General features: G+C 42.7%; 1 long non-coding RNA gene across 1 annotated transcript; it reads left to right on the plus strand.

The window, feature by feature from the left end:
• The first annotated feature begins 365 nt into the window (after positions 1-365).
• Positions 366-7787, plus strand: LOC139048618 (uncharacterized). Its single transcript, XR_011507829.1, has 4 exons — positions 366-769; positions 1764-1868; positions 4750-4894; positions 7678-7787. It is a non-coding gene; the product is annotated as an uncharacterized lncRNA (long non-coding RNA).
• Positions 7788-8030: the final 243 nt, after the last annotated feature.

Below are 8030 nucleotides of genomic sequence, written 5' to 3' on the forward strand. Positions count from 1 at the left end.
GTCAATTTTTAATCAAATATATTGATCAGAAGCTACAGAATTTTCGACTACAAGACGTCACACTACAGAGAACAGAACGACAGTCACAACGTCCCAAAATACGACAGACTGAAAATTTCCTGTTGTGTTATTCAAGTGGGTGGGACGTCTATACGGCGTATACGCACATTGCTGTCCTCTCTATTAAAAGCAACGTTGCTGAAACACGTCGTACAAGACGCTGTACGACTCGCATAACATCGAAATACAACGCCGTCACCATCCATGAGATCACCGAAAGCACGGTCGCTTTCGGTGGCGGCCTACAGATGGCAGCACAGGTAGCGCCGGTAAAGTTACAGGTGATATTATTTTGCCGTCTTCAGCCTTAGCTACATGTGAGTGCGCGCTGCACTGACGCCGTCCGATGCAGTTGTTTAATCGTGTGTACGCTGTGCCGAGAGTAATTGTGGTGCATTTTGTATTCATTGAGAATCACAAAACCCCTGGGACCGCGTAATGTAGCCCGCAGTAGCCTTCGTGTGGTGCGCCGATGTCGAAGGTATGAGCCTTCGCCACTTTCTTTGTTCCGGGCTCACGAAAAGGATCTCCTCCTCTGGCACTCTCGCATCGTATCACACTGTACGGAAGAATTTGGTGAAAATTGTGCTCTTACGTCCTGTAGTTGATCCGCAATTCAACAGTGTGTGCGCCGGAAGGACCGTTGGTGCAGTCGATGCCGCGGCACCTGTGACGCTAAAAGGAGCGTTTTCCGAGTACGCCTAGAAAGGTAAGTCCGGCGCTTGCGCGCATTCTTCCTGTCTCTGGTTCGTGAAGTGTGCGTTCTTGTACGTATCGCAAGATCCGTACAACAACCGAATCCGAATGAGTAAAGCAGCAAGAATTATAAATGTGCTTTTCAAATGGTTGTTCTTCATGTCGCAGTGCACATTTAGCAAAAAGTTCCATGGAAATTGCCCTAAAACGTATTCATGTTACCAACAGCTCTATCTGTGGTTTATTTACTTTCACCTATGAAGCACGATAGCGCGGGTGGTTCTTTGATCTAAATGGGCACAAAAATTCAAGCAAAGAAAGTTACTGTTTGTGTACATAATTTTTCATTGAGAAATGGTATAGGCATTTCCAGAAGTAGTACGTCGATGTGTCGTCTTCACAGCTAACAGCTGCGCGAGATAGCACCCGATTTCTTCGTCGACGCATGGCCAGATTTTCAGCTTGTATGGAAATTCGTCTGTTTATAGAGTGTCGTCAGATGACGTGTATTAGTCTTCTGTGTGTTTTCGTGTACTTGTAAAGGGTTCCGATCTTGCAGAGAAGCCGAAATTACAAAAGCAATGTTTCTTTTTAATCGAAAAATCTTTCTCTTTTCTGTATTGTCTCTCCAGAAAAAGAGGTGGTCTGTTGAAATTTTGAGCGCATCGTCCTTTGGGAGCAGTGCTTTGTTGCGCCGCATAAACAAATTAGGTTTTGGAACGCTTTTCATGTCCTAAGGAATTTTTTGATAGTACAACTCACATTTCACGTTATACAGCTGTACGTTTGTGTGAACCTTTTCATAGTAGATTCATGTTTGCTACAGTTCGATTTACGTGTTATTTAACCGCCTGTGATGTTACGGTCAGATATTTGCACAACCAGTTGCAGCTTCATGTAACTGGTTGTATGAGACTTTTTTTCAAAATATGACGTGATCTTTTTATATCACAAGTTTGCAGTTGGTTGCAGGGATTACAATAAATTAGGCATTTGTTATTGTTTAGGGATGACAAGATTTTGTGAACCAGAGGCACCTCCACATATGCACCTGCGGCACTTCTGCAGCCTCAACAGCACGGCAAAGTACCTGATGAGCATGCTGTGACAAGGTGCGTGCAAAGCAGTTGCTGCCACTTACACGAGCTGCAGATTTTGTTGGTATCATCCATGTTTGGAAACTCTCCTGAATTTTTCGTGGGTTTACAAATGTGGGCTCATTTTACAATTTTATGAATGTCACTTTAGAAAGACAATGAAGTTGTGTTGGTTAAGATGTTTTAAAGCTGTTGAGAGATCAAGGGCATATGACATTGTTAAAATGCATGTAAAAAATAAATTGTAATGGTACTGGTTTATTATTAGCGATGCAATATCTCTAACGAGAACATCAGAGGGGCACTTGCTTTAGGGAAGTTTGGTCAGATAAATTCATGGAGCAGCGTAAAGCGGCAGCAGCAAACACGCTGAAAAAGCTCTGTAATCTAAAAAAAGAAAACAAGGTTGTCAGTTACTGGTTTCAAGTTCGCTGCTGCTTTTTGTGCTGCACTACAAGTTAAATAATGGTTGATAATGTGTGTGTGACGTAATAGTTCTGCGCAAACACACGAGGTGGAGAGAAGTAATTATTGAAGGGAAAATGAGACATCCGCCCGCTCATAGCATTTGCTACAAAGGAAAGCCGCACAGTTGAAGAAAAATTCGTCCTGGTCCGGGACTCGAACCCCGGACTACCACCTTTCCGATGCAGCCACTCTACCATCTGAGATAACCAGGTGGCTAGCACATGGCAGGGCGAAGTCGAATTAGTTGACAACGCGAAGCAAAGGCAAGGGTTTGACGTAATATTTTTTCCCCTTTATTAATTACCTCTCTACACCTTACGCGTTTCCGCAGAACTATTACGTCAGACCCTTGCCTTTGCTTCATGTTGTCGACAAATTCGAATTCGCCCGGCCATCTGCTAGCCGCCTGGTTATCTTAGATTGTAAAGCGGCTGTCCCGGAAAGACAGTGGTCCCGGACCTGGACGGTTTCTTTTTTTCAACTGTGAGGCTTTCCTTTCGAGGAATCCGTACGGGTTTCTTTTGTAGCAATTGCTGCGAGTGGGTGGATGTGCGATTTTCCCTTTATTAATAATGTGTGTGAGTATGCAACAATGCGGGTGCTGAGAGCAAGCTTTAAAATAATGTGTGCTATGTCCCCGACAAAGAATTTAGTGTCTGCAGCATTTTTACAAAATATTATGTTCACAGGTTGGCAGGTATGACATAATGTACAACGATAATGTACAACACTTTTGCTGTAGATGCCATATTCATAACGTCCATTTTCTGTCTACTTGAATCGTATATTTAGAATTTGGCCCACCTTCAGTTTGATCAAGTTACATAGGTAGCCCCCTCTGAGGTAAATATAATTAGGGGCTATTGTAGATAAGCATGATATACCTACTCACTGTATTGTGACATATATTTTTAGTGACTGTGTTGTGAGGCATGCATATCCTTTTACCTGTATGTCTTGCTGTAGGTTGCCCGACAAAAGCATAAATGCTCTGCCCACCTTTATTATTGTGCTTTCATGTAGAATTCTAACATCTGTGCCCACATAGACTCCATGTTCTTAATTACATTTTTCTAAGTATTCACTGTTGTGCATTCCATTATTGTGTTACATTACTGTAACAAAACACTTCAAACAAACAACTTCAAAACAAAAAGCCACGAAAGGTGGCTTAAAAGTGTATGATGCTTGGAATTCTACATTCCATCCCCTAAAGCGCTACCAGTAGTAAAATATTCCTAATTGTCTTTTTATAATAATATTTGGGGTTTTACATGCCAAAACCACTTTCTGATTATGAGGCACGCCGTAGTGGACGACTCCGGAAATTTTGACCACCTGGGGTTCTTTACCGTGCACCTAAATCTAAGTACACGGGTGTTTTCGCATTTCGCCCCCATCGGAATGCGGCCACCGTGGCCCGGATTCGATCCCGCGACCTCGTGCTCAGCAGCCCGACACCATAGCCACTGAGCAACCACGGCGGGTTAATTGTCTTTTTTTATAAGCTAGCTGCCAGATACATAGTCTCATTATGAGAGTATGTTATTTTTTTTTTCTTTGGTCTGACTTGTTTTGTTGAATGTTCTCCTTGTTAGTTGAGAATTTGTTTTCTTGCCACCGCATGCAATTCTCCAACTGGAGCCTATGAGCTATGTGTATAATAAATAAGTAAATTCCTAAAGCATGCAACAAACCATGCAGCATAGCATTTAAATGTTGCCAGTTTATAATGCTTCTTGAGTGCAGCGCAGCATGGAGCTTGAGGCTGATCTCTTCAGATGTAAAAAAAATGGCAGGTTATGAAAATGTGGTCCTACAAACTGCTGGTTACGCATGTTAGTCAGCCTGTTGCAGTGGTCACAAGTGAGAATGTAACCAAAAGCTGGGCGTGCTCGGCCATTTTGCATATGGCACAAGATAAAGCTTCACCTCTGCTATTGCTTCTCTTATAATAATGCCTCCGAGTATACATGCCGAGTTATGCTTCTGGGGACACTTATTAGTTAACCTTATCAGGTAATACCATTAGCCTTATGGGTGCTATAATGTTGCAGTGCCTGCAGGATGGCCAGCATTACAATACACATTAAAATTATTGCACAAGTCATGCAATGGTATCGGGATTGGCCCACCAAGTGACACCCTTTAATTACACTATACCTGAGGTCAGCCCAGCTCACTCAGTCATGGAGACATCCATGCATAAGGGGAGGGGTATAGCAAATAGAGGGCGTTTGATTGATCTTTCTCACATAGATAGCTCATACATATCTTTCTTAAATTGGATGCTTTGTTGCTCAAAGTGAAGTTACTTATGTGCATAATGTCAGCATTTCGATCCTATTTATGCCTAACGAAAGTTGCTTTGTTCAGCGTCACTTTTTATATTGTTTCGCTTGTGATTCTAAGCTCACTTGTTTTATAGCTGCTATAGGTATGGCTGGACCTGGAGAAGGAGTGTAAGCAGACCATGCTATGTTGCTGATCTGCGCTGATCTCCACATCCAAGTTGGTCCCGCGACAGTTGGGCGCCATTGTGCCTTGCTTCATTGACAAGGTGATATAATATGGTGAGCTTGTACTTTAATATCGGTATTGAAAATTATGTTAAGGAAAAAAGACAAGGATTGGTCTTTATGATAGATACACTCATGTTCTTTCTTTAAGGCGTTCTTTTGACACTGTTCTGCATGGGCATATTTTTAGAGAATTACAACAGTCCTTTATTGCAAAGTGCCATGGCGCTAGTTTATGCGTTAAACTAGTGCTCTTTCACTAAAAAAAGCCGTATTTAGCACGCAATTCACAAGGAAAGAAAGGAGGCAACAGGACAGAGTGCTACTAACAGTTCAGTATTATAGCTCGCACAGTAATATTGTGCAAAAGGTGAAAGGGGGGAGAATAGATCTGAATACATATTGTTTGCACAGAAACAAAAAGGACGCATCACATGGTGAGTGTGACACTTGTTTTACATTGATATGAAGCAGTCTCACTGCCTAGTAATTCTCTGCATGGGGAGCTAGTGCTAGGTTCCTCGTCATACATATAAGAAAAGCCTCAGATATCTCTCCAGCGCTTTTGTCTTTATATTTTGTCACGATCAAGCAGCTTTCAAACATAGGTGCATGTGCACCGAGAGTAGTGCACTACCACTGCTAACTGACCCACGCATCAAGTTTGCTTGGTCACGCTGCCAGTCATTTATACATTGGCCGGTTTATCCGATGCAGCCTCTACTGCACGAAATGGTATGTGATAGACACTGCACCTGTGTACTGTACGTGCTTTCTTACATGATTTTTTTTTTCAGAGATAGTGATGCAGGCTTTTTCATTATTTACATGCCTACACAACAAACCAAGCATTATCTGTGCTTAGAAAGAATTGTAGGAAAATCCAGCATGAGGCAACTGTTCTCAGCACGAAACAAACTTGATTCGTTGGTTTTCGTTCATTATTGCGATCACACTAAGGCAGACAAGCTTGTAGGCTGTGCTTCTGCAATTTGTACAGCACACTGACAGCACTGGTGTGGGCCTCATCTGTGGGCTGACTGATGGCACCTTCTACGGCGCAGACCACTTGTGTTGGGCGAGGCACCAATGTTGACGTTTGTTCCCTTGTGCAAAACAGCAGTCCTAGGTTTAGAGTAGTTGTAGGAAGACAAGGTAAACATAACTTCCATGGCTTGAGTGGGCTCATTTCTCTTGGGGCATCTAGCTTTTTTTCTTGCAACTGTGCAGAGGTGCTTCCCTAGAGTCAGCATGAAAATGGCATAGAGTTGTGCATTTGGGAACTCCTGAACAATGATCTGCCATAGTTAGGGCCTTGCGAAAATGCATTGTCTACCAAGTGGTAGAAGGTGCATTATTCAGCCACTGATTTCCTGTTGGCATGATTGCACTCATGCTGTCAGTAATTTCTTGGCTTGCCGAATTATCTTGAGGCCCCACGCTGATGATGCTGCCGATTTCTTCATGTGCAGATTTTCAGGATGAGGTTTTTGCTTTGCAAACGTTGTTGAAAAGTAGGTGGTGCTTACAGGTAGCTATTCTAAATATTAGTGAAATGAATTGGCCCATCTTGCTTCGTCAAACATCGTCACGCCGACATCAGTTGCACAAACAAAAAACCTGGCCTACTTGCAGCGTCGTGCACGAAGAAACAAACAAATCAGCTGCTGGATTGTCTTGACATTGCATACTAAGCTGAGACCGGAACTGCTGTAGCTACAAACCAGGCAGAAACGATGATGATGAGCAGGGATTTGCAGTAGCGCCACTTCGTGGGGCAGCAAGGAGGCTCCGTTCAAAACAAAAATGGCGTTCAGCAAGTAGAACCATGCAGCGGTCAGAGTCGGTGCATGGTGCTCTCGATCAAGTTGGCTCAAGGATTGTCCGAAAAATCAGACGAGAGGTTGCAAGGCGTCCGAATTTTTGGAAGTTGTTATACATTATGGTCCATGGGGAGAATGGCGATGCTGTGAAGCAGACCGAGTAATCATGTCCGGAAAATCAGTCGGCGACTGTACCTATACCTATGTGTCTATGTATACCTAGTTGCAACAGTGTTTGCTATGATCTATGCCAGAATTGCTGTTGCCCATAGATGCACAACATGTCGGGTGTCAAATTGTTAAATACCTTGCAAAAGTGATCTACGCCAAAATACCGCTTCTGCTATGTTTCGCTATTGCAAGAAATTTAGCGGCTGCTGGCACCTACCTTAAAAGGCTTTATATGGTCTTCGCATGGCCAGGGCCTTCTACTTTTGTGAGTTTGCTTATCTCGAAATTTACCCCGGTTTTTATAACTTGAAGTTGGTGGGATCCCTAGTCTCCTTTAACGTGTACCCAATAGAGCTTACATAGGGGTTTTGGCATTTCCCTGCCATCTAAATGCAGCCATTGTGGCCAGGATTCAATCCCATGCCCTCTGCCTGAGCAGCGCAATGTCAAAGCCAGTACACTGCGGTATTTTGCTGGCAGAAGGGTTTAGTTTCTGAATAATTTATTATCTCAACCTGTCGGTGTTGTTTTTAAAAGTATTTCATGTTTGTATTCTGTTGCTTCAATACTAGTAGTTATTGTTAATCAAACGATGTGTCCATCTTTTTCCTATAAGACTTGCTTCAATCGCCTGCTAATTATGACAGCTTATTCTCCCACAGTAATCCATGTTCCCTTGAAACATCGGCAGTGCATGAAACCACATATTTTTCAATAAGATTTATTCATTATCTTTTATGACCGGAATGCTGAACCTTTCTTATCTGTGAGAACATAGGCAAATTTGCCTATGTGCTAACCTGTTGCATGAGTCAAGATAAATTATTGGCTTTACTTTTTCAGGTGCCCTGCTCGCTCTCACCCAAGCAACCCACTCCAGCGGTCTTCTCTCGGCAGACTGGATGCATCGAAATACCATTAGAAGGTCCAATAAACAGTGCTTGGGACATTTATGACATGCTTTTATTTAAGCCGGAGGACTTCAGGCTTAATGAAAGCTCAAGTGGGTGTACAGAAATACCTACGTAAAGTATACTTGTCTTTTTCACTTACAAGTACATGCCAATACTTTGCCTGACATTTTTCACCCCAAAATTACGCTTTACTGTGGATTTGTGAACAAACCATTACAGCAAAAAGCACTGCATTAAGACGAGTACAAGTAATCGAACATATACTAAACTTGCAAGAATTAC

Source organism: Dermacentor albipictus, chromosome 8 (genome assembly GCF_038994185.2).
Source record: "Dermacentor albipictus isolate Rhodes 1998 colony chromosome 8, USDA_Dalb.pri_finalv2, whole genome shotgun sequence".
In the NCBI taxonomy this organism is placed as follows: domain Eukaryota; kingdom Metazoa; phylum Arthropoda; class Arachnida; order Ixodida; family Ixodidae; genus Dermacentor; species Dermacentor albipictus.